We start from the raw sequence: 17,836 nt of genomic DNA, 5'->3' as shown, positions 1-17,836 counted from the left end.
GACACGTGGGGGGAAGCATTCATGCATGTGCAATCAGAAGTGGCATAGGCTTGTGGTAATGTCATAATCACAGGTGATGCTGAGCTGTAAAAAAAATGAACAAGGCTCTTATTGGTGGAATGCCAGCAAAAACCCAAAGCATCTTCATGCCCCCTTGGACAGTGTAATGTCTCACTGAAGGGAGGGATTAACAGTCAGCAAGCACGAAAGATATCATCATACAAAAATAGCCCTATAAAGCCCATATTCCTTCACGTTTACTGAGACTCATTACTATAGGATACGACAGACAAGTCACCATGTGACAAAGACGGATGGCATATATATGCACATCTTGAAATTCTTTGGCACTATGCTACTCTCCAGGTCCTGCCGGTATTAATTCTTGATTTTACATATGTGTTTTACTGTTTTTTTGGGTAAAGTATTATGCTATGTAGGTGCCACAGTAGCAGAATGAAATGCACTACTGCCTCACAGCAAGAGGTTCTCTAGCTCTGTTCCTGGCTACGGTGCCTTGTGTGTGGAATCTGCATGTCCCCTCTGTATTTGTACGATATGACTTTCTCCCATATTTCAAAGACAAATGGATAGAGGACTACTAAACTGTATACATGCTTACATGAGTGGGCGTGTCTTCATGTGAGACAGAGATGGAAGAAAGGCCTGACCATCTACTTCCATTTCTCCCATTGCCTGGTAAACTCATTAATGGCGGCAGCAGCTGCTGGCAAGCTTGTTAAAGGAGTTAGGTGTTACTTATGAACATGGATGGATGGATGGATTGTTGTACACAACTCAATAAAAGTGGTTTGCTTATGATGTCACTTTAATCATGTTGTTGTCTTTCGGCTTTTCCTGGTCGCCATAGCAGAACTCCGGTCCGCTAATGATTGGCAGTAGATTTTTATGAACGCCGAGCCGAGGTGCCAGCTCGATGTTCAACCTTCAACAAAGGCACACCCATTTACACATGTCTTTCAAACGCCCACCCAACCGCAGGGAAGACATACAGACTCCACACAGAAGGCACTTCCCACACTCCAGCCGAGAATCGAACGGGAGAACCTCTTGCTGAGAGGCAACAACGCTACCGCTGCACCACCATTGCATCATGTACTTCACAATATTCACTGTGTGGAGGTTGTTGGGAGTTTGTTACATAAATGTTAAGATTCTTTGTACATTTTCATTCTTTACTATGTTATCCTTTACACTCTTTCTGGGGTATGTTTTGACATTTTCTAGGAGTATTCTTTTTCCCCGCTTCATACTTTGAACCTCAGTTGGATTTTTTTAGCCAGTAAGCATGTATGTATGATGGAGATGTAGGAATTTACGTAGTTAAAGGATGTTTTTATTTAAATTTTTTTTTCCAATAAAGATTTTTATTGTTTTATGCAACATTTACAAATCCAGTAAAGATCTGATATTTGGACTGAACAGTAGTGATTACACTTGTAGATTCACATTTTTTTTAAATGTTTTCTATTGTTGATTCAGTGCTAGTCCTGGTTTCCTGTACGTTTAGGAACTAAGTTTAGGCTACAAAATATGACTATACTGTTCAAAGTTTACATTGTAGTGCACTGCTATTCCTAAATCTTTAATGATGGTGTTATTTTTTAATGAGTTCATCAGTTACATGCAATTACAATCTATGTCCTTTTTTACCAAAGTCTCTTGTGGTCATTACCACTGCATCAAGTATATCTCTCTCTAGACCGTCTTGGAGAACTATGGCATCCTTATGGATTCATAGGTAGCTTAATACCAAACTGGTAGTCTGATAAAAAAATATGTAGCCTAGCTATGAAACCTAGCAAGTAATGCCAGTAGGTTTACCTTCCTTCTTGATAATGGCTATACTACTAATCCTTGAGGTAAACGTATGTGAACCTATCCAATTAAAGACTTAGCTTGAAGGATGCTAAGGTGTCATAGCATTTAACATAAAAGGGAAGTTTCATAGGTTGGAAATCCTTCTGTTACTAAATTTATCCCTCCAAGGAGTCTCGTATATGCTGAGATGCAAGTTGAGATGCTTTGGAGCAAGTGTTCCTAACATTACCAGCATTTTCATTGTGGAAAAGTTCTAGTAAAACAGGCCCTTTCATAGCTCAAAAGGCAAGTTAGATACTTCCACAAAGAAGCCTGCAGGAGATGGGAAAAATGAAGAAAAAAATATATATATATCCAGATAGCTAAGGCATCTTAGTACACTATCTTGTTCAGGAAACACTGAGGTCTTTCAAGCCGTGATACATGGTTGGTAAGATGCATACCATATGGGACGTTACATTCAGTGAGTGGCCTAATAAGAGAGGAGTACTAAGACCTCTTTGGATCTTGAAGATATACCTTTGACAATTGCATAGGCAATGAAAAAAGATTTCTTTCTTTAACTGACACTTGATGATTAAAGGACAGGTCATTGTCAAAGAAAATGCCCAGCTCTTCAACAACTGTGTCACCTTCAAGCAAGGTTACATTCATGTAAAAACAAAGGGAAATAATTGTTTACCAAATGCAAATACACTATTTTTTAATCAAGTCTAAGGCGGTGGTCATAACACCAGGTGCTAGCTCTTATCTAGCCCAACTTGGAAAAAATAAAATCTGTAGGGGACTCAATAATGGCACTAAGAACTTGGTTGGATACAAGCCTTGGGACACCTGTTTCACATTAGATAAGAAGATACCAAACAGGAGGAGATCCAATGCAGAGCCCTGAAAGATTCCACTAGTGACTAACCTATTAGATGAGAACATGCCACAAATTTTCACTCTATATGATCAAAGAGCAAATTACCAAGTTATTTAGTAATATAGAAGTTAATATGTATGCTAGGAATTTTACCATCAATGCTTGCATTCAGAATCATATCAAATACCTTAGCAAGGTAAAGATCAGTGGTGTGGACGAAATGACCTCATCAAAGGCCCTAAAAAAAGTCAGCCAAATTAGGCAAGCAGGACCAAACCTTCACAAAACTGTACTGACTAGGATTCAGGTATATGCAGCCTATCAGTTTTGCTGTTATTGACACTAACTCAGATCTGCTCCAAGATTTTATACAGATAATACTAGCAAGACTGACTGCATAATTTCTAGGGTACCTTACACCACCACCCTTAAGAAATTAATCTCTAGAAATCCCTATGGAGAGGCTGAGATTAAAAAGCCTAAGGAGAAGTTTATAGTAAAGTACTAGGCTAGTTGTCCCTGTGGGCCATTTTAAGCTTAGCCGATTTCCCTTTCAAAGCTGAGAATCAAACCATGTATCTTGTGAATTTGGCATGAATACCACAGCCATTATACCAACTCTCAAGCCCTGTTGGTATAGGCAATAATCTAATTTGTGTTAACAAGATAGGCTGGTATACCGTCTGGAAATATGAATCTGTTTTCTTTTTCCTTTTGGTAACAGTTCCCAGGGTCTGGTTCACACTGCTAATGGGAGGAACAGTGTTAAATGATTCAATGAAAGAGACAATAGGGTATGAGGAAAGGGAAAATGTTTGCTTTAAATTTGTCAGCCAGGCCATTTGTTATGGCTTTTGTATCATAACAACAATTCCACTGAATTTTCTCTGGTTTTTGGGGTATTATTTCTAATACTCCTAATATAATTGAACAAAGTCTTGGGATTCAGCAAGAAAAGAACACCGTCAGGGTAAGGTATCACCTCCCAAAAAAAACACAAATCCAAAACCAGAAGAGGTTGATACTCCACAACAAACGAAGCAAACCAGATGAATGAAAAGACAAGTCCTTTATTCGAATAAGTAAGCGCTTTCACGTTGCTTAGAACGCTTCATCAGACTTCAACAAACCATAAAAATTTGAATCAACTTATATATAAGTAAAGCACCAATGAAAATCACATTAGCAAGTCACATGCAAGTCACAAAAATACATAATTTCCTTTCCATAAAAATTACATAAAATAAAATATATAAATATATATATCCTAAAAATCTCATGCTGAAAGATGAATAGTAGAAGTAAAATGTTAAAACATATTAAAACATATATTAGATAGTGGAACAAATTACTACTGTTTAATGTTTCAAAGGTTTATCTAATAAAAATGGTCTCAATGAAAATTTATCATTAAGACCATGACCTTTGTTCGCAGATAGCTTGATTATCCACTTTGCCTCAGCTTTTTCTGTCTTATTGCCAATATTACCAAGTCTTTCAGTCTCTGTTAACTGTCCTATTACTAAAAATCTAAAGGCATGTGTGGTGTCATTTTGTAGTACTCAAGTTATTGGACAATAAAACTTATTCCAAAGGGTCTAATTTCCAACAATATGTTTTGTCGTTGAACTAAAAGAGTTGTTTCAAAGGCAAGGTTTTCAACTTACAGAACTTATTGTGAAACACTATTCCTTGTGTATTGCTGAATTGACTAGGGAAGTCTGTGCTTTGATGATGAAATTAAATTATGTGATTTTTTTACCAACTTAAATTTGACTATACACGCATTTTCTCTAGTATAGACACCTACTTGGTTAAACTGAAGTCTAATAAATCAAAGAAACTATATAGAGATAACAAAGGAATGTTGTCCATGTTGATGAAACTGAATGGTGTGATTCTGATATTATTGATAATACACATTCTGCTACCCCATTAATGACACTTACAATGGTCCTAGTAATAGAAATAAAGATAAAACAAACATAGTTAAAAAAAAATTGCTTTGAAAAAAATAGCACAATACTAATAACAGAAATCAGCAACCAGCCTCTTTTTAGGGGCTCAGAACAATAATGCTGAACCTGTCAGGTTTGACTCAACCATTCCCACCATTGTCACTAACATTAAGGGTGATTTTGTTATATAAGATTTAAAATGTTATGTCAGAAAATTAAATCTTAAGCTCCTGTTCCATGACTCCTCACAGCCAGTAACAGATAGGTTAAAGCTTTCCAGTGTGTTTAATCCACCATTACATGTAGCTTTGAAAATTAGATATCAGGCATAACAACTTGCTGCCCTTAACAATATACATCTGTCAGACTTATTAAACCTGACAAAGGAGGTGGGTTGGCCATACTTGAAACACGTTGACTATGTTGAGAGGATGCAAAATGAACCTACATGAACATCACTCAAAAAGGACTAGGGTTTTTACATAGACATTCTGCAACCTAGGGTGCCTGTAATGTTTGGCATCCCAAAAGTGCATAAAAGCCTCAGTGATCCTAGTTGATGGGAGAGCCTCTCAGTCTTACCCTGCCTCTAAATATATTGATTCTTTGCTTTCTCCCTACCTTGAATGTATTCCAAGCATATGCAAGGACTCCTGGTCTTTTTTGGCCAAATTGAATGATATCAGCATTGATGAGAACATCAATTTTTTAACAATTGATGTTGTGTATACCTCCATACCACATCAGGAGGCTTTGGAATGGCTTGACCTTTTACTGACTGATTAGGAGCTTCTAAAAATGATATCATGAATATTACTGAACTTCTTGATATTGTGCTATCTTCAAACTTTTTTCTTTTTGAAAAGGACTTGTATATTCAAAATCATCCTGTTTATGAACTTCATCAACCAGACTACTACTTTTCTTAGCTTCACTCACAGATTTATTGACTATCTGGATGTTAGGCTGACTAGGGACTCCCTCACTAGTGGTTTAAAATCTACTATCTTCAGAAAGAAAACTTATGTAAATTCTTTCTTGCACTTTTCTAGTGCTCATCCATTTAAAACTAAGAGAGCTATAGTTTAGATGAATGTTCATTCCTCAAGAATTTATTTTATACCCTGACCAATTAATTGATGATCTGATCTGATGTTGCCTCCACTTCTTATTTAGAAGTTCAACCTTCTACATCCTGACATTTCTGCTGCAAATGATTGCCCTTTACAATATCCTGTAGTTTTATCACCACTTTTAACATCAGTTCAGGTTTTATTCAAGAAATGAAAACCAATAAGGGATGTTATGCATGTGGATTTTGCCCTTATTGCCATTATATTAAGAGTGGCAGTACCTTTTCTGTAAGGGAGGAAATTTAGCATTTCTCATAAGATCACCTGTAACACTAAATCGATCGTTTATTTAGCCTTCTGTTCCTGTTGTAATGCATATCAGACAGAAGGTTAGCTGTCCTGGTCACTCTTTCCTATTTATCATTTAATCCACCAGGGCTTAACGATAATTGTAATATTTCTGACTTAAAGTACAAGTCATATTTTAGGTAGTTTTTGACTTGTTGCTTTACATACATTTATTTATTACATTATTTATGCCTATACTAGCATACACTAAATATATATATATTTTTTGTGTTGCTTATTGATTTTATATATATTTATTCAGGTGATCCATTTGCCTGTTCTTTCACCAGTTTGTTTTGCTTCGCGTTTTACATATTTAACACCAGTATCTGGATGTATAAAAACATTAGATTTCATTATATATATACACTGGTTGCAAGAGCGACATGCAAATGTACCCTTTCTCTCAGAGGAGATCTTATTTTTAGGCATTCTCTCATAACAAAGCATACGTTTTAAAGATTTAGTATTCTTATAGCTAAAAGATGGTTTTTCACCCACTAAGTCTTTTATACCATCATCTAGCTGTAAAATATTCCAATGTCTCTTAATAATGTTGACAATAGAAGTATTATTATTAGTATAGGGTATCACTAGCCTCCTCTTATCATTATTCCTCACCATAGGTCTCTCATCTATATTGCCTTGTTTTTTAATAAAAGGACGTCCTAGATGTGTACGTTCAAAAGTATCCAATGAACGCATATCTCTATTGCAATAGCCTCTATGTCTAAAATCACTTTCTATAGTTTTTAATGCATCAGAAAAAACCAAATCATCACTAGTTATGTTAGAAAAACGTTTCACCTGATTATTTACAATGTTTTTGTGTATATGGGGAGGATGCATGCTGCTTCTATGAAGAATAGCATTCTTCCTACATGCCTTCCTAAATACTTCTGTTTCTAGAGTATTGTCTTTTTTCCTCAATGTCACATCTAAAAAATCAATTGTGTTTTGTGAATACATTTCAGTTAACCTAAGAAATGTGGTAGTTCCATTAATATATAGGACAAACTCTTTCAGGAGCTCTAGTGTGCCTCCCCAAATTAAAAAAAGGTCATCCACAAAACGTTTATAATATTTTATAGAAGTGGAGTAAGCCAAATGTTCTAAAACATACGTATTTTCCCAATATGCTAACACAAGGTTAGCATAAGAGTTTGCACAAGATGTGCCCATAGCTACTCCTTTAATTTGAAGGAAGTATTCATTATTAAAGGTAAAAACATTGTGACAAAGAACTATTTCTAACAACATTGTGAGTTTAATAACTTGATTATTGCTAAGTCCTTTATTTAACAAAAATAACCTTAAGAAATCTATCCCTACATCATTAGGTATGCAGGTGAAAAGAGAGACAACATCTAGTGTTACCATATAATCTGTAGTTTCTAGAATATTGTTCTCATTAAAAGGTGCTAGTGTTTCCAAAAACTGTTTAGTATCACGTAATATAGATCTAGTAGATTCCACGACTGGTCTCAAGTTCTTTTCTAGAAAAATAGATATTGTCTCAGTTAACCAGTCTCTGCCAGACACTATTGGTCTAAGTGGAGGATTATGTGTAGTCTTATGTACCTTAGGTAAACCTCTAATTACTGGTATCACAGGTTTCTCTATCAAAAAATATTTGTACAGTTCTTCATCAATAATCCCACGCATCAACATGTCATATAAATCTGCATGTACTGTTTTTATTAATTTATCTAAATCTGACATGCTCAATCTCTTATAAGTAGTAGTATCTGAAAGCATTTCTAACATAGTATCATGGTAGTAGCCGGTATCTAGAAGCACTGTAGCTCCCCCTTTGTCAGCTTGTCGAATGACTATATTAGTATTATTCTTTAAATCATGAAGGGCTAACTTCTCTTCCTTGGTAATATTGTAAAAATCAAGTTTTGTATTGTCAGATTCAAAAAACTTCAACAAATCATCACTGCAAGCTCTTTCAAAACTTTCCAATAAAGGATGTATAGCAGGCATATACGTAGAAGGTTTTTTAAAAGACAAAACATCAGTATTAAAAACATTGTTGCCAAACTGTAAACCAAGTGCAATATTTCTAACAAAACATTTTATATCAACAATTAAATCACTTACATCAGTCCCCTGAGAGGGAATGAAGGACAAACCTTTGTTCAAAATCTTTCTTTCATTGTCCATAAGCATGTGACTGGAAAGATTAATAATCAAGTCCTGGTTACAGTTTTGAAAGTTTTTTTCTGAAATTCTAACTGGCCTCCTGATATCTTCCTTTTCCTGGTGGTTTGTGGACTCCAATTGCGCCTCATCTCATGTCGCTCTTGCAATCAGTGTATATATATATATATAATGAAATCTAATGTTTTGACATGTTAAATATGAGTTTAATGAATACGCTGACTGTAAGTCAAGAAATGTGATTTATTTAGCATCCTGCATAAAATGTTATTGTTTCTATATAGGAAAGACTAATAGAACTTTAAGAGAAAGGATACGAGAGCATTTGTATGCTATACATAGAGAGAATGAAGGGAATGCCCTAGCCAAGCATGTACTACAAAATGACACCACACATGCCTTTAGATTTTTAGTAATAGGACAGTTAACAGAGACTGAAAGACTTGGTAATATTGGCAATAAGACAGAAAAAGCTGAGGCAAAGTGGATAATCAAGCTATCTGCGAACAAAGGTCATGGTCTTAATGATAAATTTTCATTGAGATCATTTTTATTAGATAAACCTTTGAAACATTAAACAGTAGTAATTTGTTCGCACTATCTAATATATGTTTTAATATGTTTTAACATTTTACTTCTACTATTCATCTTTCAGCATGAGATTTTTAGGATATATATATTTATATATTTTATTTTATGTAATTTTTATGGAAAGGAAATTATGTATTTTTGTGACTTGCATGTGACTTGCTAATGTGATTTTCATTGGTGCTTTACTTATATATAAGTTGATTTAAATTTTTATGGTTTGTTGAAGTCTGATGAAGCGTTCTAAGCAACGTGAAAGCGCTTACTTATTCGAATAAAGGACTTGTCTTTTCATTCATCTGGTTTGCTTCGTTTGTTGTGGAGTATCAACCTCTTCTGGTTTTGGAAAAGTCTTGGGATTATCCTTCAAATAGTTTGCCGCCTTCAATTCACATTCAGCCGTACACCTGATGATGCATTTTAGATGTCTGTAGACCTTATGTTCTCTGATGGCAGAAAATGCTTTATACAAGCCATATAATTAATTTCTCCTATTAGAAAAGCTCGTTTATTTGAGAATTTCACAAATAACCTTCTAGAATTCTTATGCCTAATCTATACATTGGCTGAAATGGCTGTAAAAATCATGGGTAAATGTGACACATTTTTCAGAGAAGTTCAACAGGGGACAGAGCACTTATGAAATTCTCAAGTCTTTCAGATAGGGATTTAAGACTGGCTTTGGAATAATCCCTGAATGTAGCTGAATGTGGGAAATTTAGTACTACTTTTAAGGGAAAAGGTGACAGTCTGGTGGCCAGATTTGATCAAAGGGATAACATTAGCAGGTGCACAGTCAAAAGCAGCTAGATAATTTGATTTAGGGAGCCGAGCTGGAAGTAAAGAAGTGGATGTATTCACTGCTTGATAAAAGGCAGACTGAAGTAGTTATGTTACCCACTTTGCAATAAGCCTGATTATCCATAGCCCCTCTCTCTCATATCTGAGACTGTTCTAGAAAGTGGCCACAGTACATAGCCCTATGGGATACCACTAGCAACCCCGTTGGTATATACAGGCAACTCCCTACCTTCACTTCTGTTCTGTTGCTTAACTAGTATTTTACCCATTGAATCAGGTATGAGTTATTTAATGCTTAAAAAAGGAACATGCACAGTAATCGGTCTAGTTCCAACTTCACCACCCCAAGTGTTGAGGAAAAAATAAAAAACAGAGAAACTAGTGGTCTAAAAACTTTGTTGATAAGCTCAGTCATAATAATTTCCAAAAATCATGAAACCCAGGTACTGTTACAAAGCAACAAGCCTTTACTCGTCACAGACAAGCGATCCACAATAAAAAATATATATAGATTTCTTATTTTTTGTGAAATACTAGCTGGGTTTCATAATTTTTGGAAATTATTGTGACCGAGCTCATTAACGAAATTTTAAGACTACTAGTTTCTCCATTTATTGTTATTTTAATTATTTAATGTTACTGTCAATTATTCCCTTAAATGGGAGTGTGCCATGTCAGCTGAAAAAGCACGCGCCATCAGCACTTTATCAAAGACTGCTACCTCTTCAGAGTGCCACTGGGTTAAAGAAGCAAGCTGTCCCCTTATAAAATCCATACGGTTACATTACTCTCTCTCTCACACACACACACACACAGGTCTCTGTCATTCTGGATAAGTTCCACTACAGCTTGCTTCATATAATACAACACTGGGTCTGATATGCTCTCCCCTTTTATGAATTACAACCACTACAGTCAACTGTTGTAAGTCGAGGATATGCATTTGATTTACATTTGGTTTTTCATGGTTCTGAGAAGGAAACCATTAGGAAAATTGTCTGGATCCACAGAACTTGAGATTTTTTTTTTTTTTTTTACTTTCACCTGTGGCAGCATTTATGTCTGTAGTTATACAAGTTGCATCTTTCCTTGGTTTTATAGCATTTTGACATTTATTCACTTATTGTGAAGTTTGTACAGAAATTTTGTAAGCATATTTACTATGTCACGAGGCTGGGTGTTTACTTCATTGACATGTTAAATTCACAACAGTTCCACTTCAATTTTCTAGTAAATAATACCTTAATACTACTTTCAACTTTTAAGGCCAAATTGAGTTCACAGTTACAGATGGTGGATTTGAGACAACTATTTATATATTTATTTATTTAGTTAACAGGTGTTAATCAGGTAAGTGAACTGGCTCAAACACCCTTTTTAGTCATGACCTGGGTCAGAGGGGGCCAACAATGCAACTACGTGTACAGCAAAATGTAGAACTACTTGCACATAAATTTACATAAGCATTTCTAGTCGGATAGCTGTAAATATAACATTACTGAATTTTCGTTTGAGGAACAGATCACTTTGAATTTTCAGATAGATACAGTTCATTACTGACAGAGCAAATTAGTTTAACTTAGATTCCAAAAAAGCATTTCAATAAATATAAGAGCTGAATTAGTATTAAGCCAGTAGATGATACATAATTGATCCTTACACCTTACTGGTGCTTTCCAGCTCAAATCATTCTCAGAAGCACTTGCATGCATACTGTTTTATTAGATAATTTTTAGTTGTAGATTGTAGCTATTATGTTCCTTCATGTCTCATTTCTTCTGAGAATTTATTCCAAATAGAAGTCACATTTTTAGAGAAGGCTTTTTCAGTAGTGGCTAAGTTGTAAGGGGATACAGCTAAATGAATGCTGTCTATTTCTAAGAGTATAATTAAAATCAGTATCAAAAAAGATTGCGTCTTTAAAGATGGACAATATCCAGTATTTTAGGACCTAAACATCTGTTTACTGGGAAAGTCTGACTCCAATTTTCAGCGGAGGCCCAGGGAGAAATGTTCCACATGCATGAACTTGCAACATGGGAGGAAACCGGTGCATCTGGATGAAACCCACATGAATGCAGGGAAGACATGCAAACTCCACACAGAAAGCACCACAGCCAAGAATCAAACTGGAGAACCTCTTGCTGTGAGGGGACAACACAAACCACTGCACCTACTTGTAAGGGTGTTAAACAGTAGCTCATTTCTTGCTGATACTGTAAGGTCTCTACTATTCTTTATTGTAGTGCAGTGGTGTTCTCTGTTCGCTAGGTTGATTAAGCATAGCATTTTACTCTCAGTGGTTTGTAATAACTTCAAAAAAGCAATTACTTGTTACAGTGACTATATATTTGTATGAATTTGTACAAAAGTACACAGCTCTGATGAAGTTAATTAAAAATTGAACGAAAGCACTTAACTTACAAACAGTTATAGGCGTGCATTGTTTGAAGTATATACTACAGTGTACTTTTGTTGTACACTTCATACAACTATATAGTCACTGGAACAAATAGCTCCAACAATTGCTTTTTTGAAGTTTGTGCCTGAAGTTTAAGCATTGCTTTCAGCCTTTTCTGGAATTTCCTTGTTTGGAATAATGTATTAACAGCTGAATTTGCAACAATAAGAAGCAGCCTATATTTGGATCCTAAGAATGAGTATATTGATAGGTATGGAACACTTGGCTTCTGAAGTGAAGAGACCTCAAATTGCATAACCTGCTTTTTGTGTTGTCTTAGTACTTTGTTAAAGTGGGTCATTATATGAAGAGAAAGGGGGAACTAACACAGTTCACAAGTATCTTTAAGAGGTGACTGTAGGCAAAATGTTAAAACAGGTTACTGTTTATTTAATCTAGACTTTTTTAATGATTCATGTGGTTTTTGAAAGCTTGGTTGTAAGCATGTCTCTGCTGTATACATTACTCATTTTCTAATTCCATCAAAGGAAGAGAGTTGTTGAATTTACCTTTGTATGTGTGTTTTACAAGTACATGGTCATTAATGCACAAGAGAAGTTAGTAATGTCAAAGATCTCACTGACAATATTTTGTTCATACAATGTGGGTTTCTGAGGACAGTACTCCAGTCTTTTTCCATAGATTTGTCATTTACTGCATCAGAAGTAATGCCTAGAAAGGATGATTCATTTGTAAATGAGTTTGATATTGCTCTCAGGCTAAATATGTTATCATAACATACCCCTTTACTAGGAAAAGAGGAAGGACAAGAAATAATTAATTCAATTTGTAATGGTGTAATAGGTAGAACAGAATACAGTATTTATGGGGTTTTGGTAGTTATGTTTTCTTGTGAACTCTAGCACTTCATTTGTTTAAATTATACATTGGCATCTAGGAAGACTATTATTAGGATAAGTAATATTTAAGTGTTACCGCATAATAAGGATTAGGAAAATAATTTATTGCTATTGTATAACTTTAATAATGCAAACAAATACTGTACAAGGAACATGACTTCAAAAAATAACTGATGCACATATCTGAGGAAACATGTTCTGCCTCTTTTCTTTTAAAGGAGAACTCCACTAAAATGTCAAGTTTTTCTTTCCAAAAAGTGATGCTTCTTCCTTGTAATCCAAAATTAGGCATGTCACATACAGAAAAAGCATAATTTAATAATTATTCCATTAGTTTTATGTCTGAATGTATTGCCCTTCTGTCCCCCATGTATCGTATCATCTTTTACATCATGGAAGCTAGGAGGGGCAGAGTTAAGTTAGATCACATATTCAACTACCGAACCATTAAAAAAAAAAACTATGGCTCTTAAACATTGGGATTTAGGATACACAGTTTTTATTTAATGGTTCTGCAGCTGCATCACGATTCAGGAGCTACAGTTAGGAGTCTGAACAAAAGCTTAGTTTTCAGATGCAAATGAACAAGAAAACTCCACTCGCATATTAGTTTATTTTTCTAACTATAAACTAAGTGTCATAAAGAAAGAAAAGATTTTCATTTTACTCTTCTGATTTGCTGTCAGCATTTCATTTTGTATTTTTTTTCTATACTGCAGTTTCTGTAAAACTGCACATTTTCTTCTGCTTTTTTAACACAAGCTTTGCACTGTATACAGTGTTTGGCTGAGACAAGAAAGTAAGTTGGAGAGGGAAACTCTAATTCTAGCTACAGTATTAAATACTGTGAATGCAGCACAAACCAGCTCAGTCAAAGTAAAAGTAAATGATCTTCTCACTGTAGGGTTTTCTTTGTCATTAAAATGACATCAAGCAGGTAAAAGCATTGATTGTAAAATAAAATCATGGAGTCTGTCAGATCCCTTTCAGGCTACTTCATTCTGTGGTGCAAATTAGAAAATTAACTACAGCTTACTTTCAAGAAACATTTTTCACATTTTTGGGTGCGGTTCTTATTTAACTTGTAATTCTGCAGTCATTTGTACTGCATGTCCTACTGATTTATTCCTTCAAGTCTGGGACAACTAATGCATAAGAACTTTTGAAAGCTTAGGTCACCTTTTAAAATAAAAATTAGGCTGGTTCAAAGTTTATGATAAAAAAGGTTGTGGGAGGCATCTAAATAATACTTCACCTGCACAGGATACATCAGAAGCCATTAAGCAGTTTGCCAGTTGCCCAAAATCCTTTTAGCTTTAGGAAGCTCCCAGTTTCTTTGCCTTACAAGTCATGCTATTCCACCATTTTTAAAACACATAATAATTAGCAGAAGTACATCAGCTCATAACCAGTTGTGAACAGCACTGTGCTGTCACCAAACTGCAGTGTAAACCTGCCCTGTATTTACTACCCCCTCACCTACACCACTGAAATTGCTCTACTTTGTGTCCACAGAAACAAAGCTGTAAACATGCAACATATAAAAGTTTAAGCTAATGCCATGTTATAGAGGGATAAAGTCCTAATTTACACCCAGTTGACCTGGATTCAAGTAATGGCTTGGTGTTTGATGAGCTGGCAGGGAGGGATGGGAGTGCAGACACATGGGCATTTCTTGCGACTATCCTTGGCAGAAGCTGGGAATGTCACAGTTGGGGGAAGTAGTCTAATGGGTGGAAACAGGTGGTGGACTTGCCTGAGCTGCTGTGAAGGCAAGGTGATACGTCACATGTCCCCATTGTGCATGAACCTGTAGAATCACGGGGGGGGGGGGGGTAACAGGTATATCATAAAGTAGAAACTCCCCTGGCCTATGTTGGATGACAAGACCTTTAAGATACAGTTATGTTCTGCACCAGTCTATATCAGAAAAGGGCGGGAGTTCTGGTGTGGCTGACAAACCCAGTGATGGACATAGGGTATGCAGTAGACCCCATAATAATGGGATGGGAAAAATTACAAGAAGAATAACCACTTAGAAAAAAGGTGTATGACACTAATTAAATAATACCCTGCTTTACTTCCTGGCAGCATATACCTAAAGTGCCTTTTGTGGGTATAACTGAAGTAGTGACTACATCACTATACTTTTGTAGCAACCATCGGCAATTTTTACTGCTCTTTACCCTTCAAAATTTTCTCAGTATAGATGTTCTGACACAACTATCCCTGCATTACTGATAAGACTGTAATGTCCCACACTCCTAAACAGCAGTAGCAATTCTTCTTTCGGCTTTTCCCAGTTAGGGGTCAAGCAACTATTACCCCTAGTTCTCTCAGCAGTACCTTAAAATGTAATCCGTTACTTCATTATGGTCAGTGAGCACGGGTTTAAAAAAAAATTGCAATGCCAGTAATATAGGGCAACATTATAACTTCTCGTACTACTTGCACTGCAGAGACCAAACCACCCCATACAAGCTACTAAGTTACTAACAGATGTGAACAGAAGAGAACTGAACTGGTAATGCTTCTACAATGTGGAACAGTTTATAAGGCATTCTAGTTATGCACAAGGATATTGATATATTCTGCTCAGCATCAGACGATCTCATACTTACTGCTAAACTACAACCACACTAGTTCAAGTTATCACACTGTCTCGTCAACAATGCAGACATCCATGTTGTGGGCGATTTCACTTTCCAATACAGCTTCTGTTTCTCCACCACAAAGACTGAGCCAGAATATCAAAACAAGCATGCAGGTTAGCTGGGGCTGCTCCCATACAACTGAGTTGAAGGTGCTACATTTGATTTAACTTCATCCCTCCCCTCCTCCAAGGCGCCCTTACCATAATGGTAGAAACTCTACATAATTTTACAACATACACATCTTTTAAAAAAAAAAACATCCCTCCAGCACCAAACCATCTGGGGGACTTTAGCACTGCAGTTTAGAGAAGGTATTACTTCCCATTGCAGAGATCTGGAAATGTTCTAGTACAAATTACATCAATACTCAACTTATCGCATCTTCTGTGATCTCCTGAAGCTGCCTACATCAAGAAAATAACACAGACTCTGACATATGCTCTCCAACCACATTAACTGGTCAATGCGAGTTAATATCCAATTCAGAGACAGAGGAAACACCTCATTAGTAGCTTATTATCATACCTCTGACTTGAGCACTGCTAGTGCTAGTGTTCTCTGTACAAGCCCATGTGATGTCATAACACAGATAATCCCCTACAGGTGCACATGCCCTCTTTCTCTCACACACATACATTTTATATATATATATATATATATATATATATATATATATATATATATATATATATATATATATAAATATATACAAGTCCTGATACACACTCACAGAAAAACCCACCCCCATGTATGCTCAAACTCTTACACACGCCCCACCTTACCCTCAAATCAGAATCCCCTACCTATCCACCACAGTGTAGCTACCTAGAGACAGACACAGACAAACCAAATTGGAATCCCTTGGTTAACCTCCCACAGTGCTCCAATCTACAGAGACAATCACATACACACATTCAACAGCATTCATGCCCATACAGACACGTACATACACATTAAGATGAACAGACACACACCAAGGCTCTGCTATACTTTCCTGTACGTGACTGGGTTAATGCAGTCTTTTGACAATGTTCCCTTGTTCCAACTAGAGAAAAAAAATTAACTTGCAGTATGATTCTCTGAACCGCTCTGCTCAGTTAATTAGGAGTGGATGCCATGTCAGTGGGGATAGTGCATAGCCACTCCACTGAACGTTTACATTAGCATGCAGCTTCCCCAACAAGACTGCTCTCCTTGCTATCTTCCTCACCAGTGGAAAACCATAGCAGGAGAGTGGTCTCCAAATCAGAAAGGATTTCCCATGATGTGGAAACCTTCCAAGATAGAGGTAGGTCTAGCTCCAACAGCTTATTAAAAGTGAAGTATAGAGCTACCTGAATGTCAAAGTAGTTCAAAAATGGAGAAACTCTCAGTATTTGAAAGTTTGCTTGGATTTGTTTAATGTTGGCACCTGTGTTTTACTCTTGACAAAAGCAGTAACAAAGTAACATTCTATGCTAAGCCCTAGTAACCATAAGATTAACAGCTGAGGTGGACCTAGTATTCATAAATTTTTAACAGCATGACAAAACTATGTCCAGTACTACAGCTTTTATACATATCTGTCAGAATTTAAAGCCGTCACGTCAAAAGTTTTCTACCACACTAACCGTTTCAGTTAGTAGCATATTAACGGAACACTATTTCTACTTAACTAATATCCTTTTCTCTTGGTAATCCCTGCCTTTTCATATCACTATGCCTTAGACATCACTGCACCAATCAAATTTTCGTTTAACCAAAGTATCTATGTAACAACAATTTTCTGTATGTTAAAACAGTCTAGCAAATTGTAACTTCTTGTAGCCCTTCTCTTGATTTAGCTAATCTTCCCACACACCTCTTTTTATTGCAATTAATGTTCCCATTAGGTGCCAGCAATTGACTTGAACCATTTTCCTTTCTGCCAAATGAACAGCAGTTTTAATGTACCATGCAAGGAGAACCTTTAGTTTTATGGCAGGGCATATCTAGGTCTTCTAAAGTTTCAGTATCTTTAAGCACACACACCTGTCTCTGCTGTACAGCTGTCATATTAACCAAAAAAAGCTGCATAGTGTTTTCACTCTGTTCATGCACTGGTATTTTCAATTTTTTAACTACTGAGAAAGAAATTATGCACTTCTCGTTGTATTGTAGAGACAAGTGGGTATTACAGCAATGAAGGATTCCTATTAGTTCAAAAATTCAAGTAATTGTAAAATCAATGTTGATCCAATA

The sequence above is a fragment of the Protopterus annectens genome, chromosome 8.part0 (genome assembly GCF_019279795.1).
Source record: "Protopterus annectens isolate FY-2018-M chromosome 8.part0, PAN1.0, whole genome shotgun sequence".
In the NCBI taxonomy this organism is placed as follows: Eukaryota; Metazoa; Chordata; order Ceratodontiformes; family Protopteridae; genus Protopterus; species Protopterus annectens.
Note: the sequence above shows the minus strand (reverse complement) of the source record.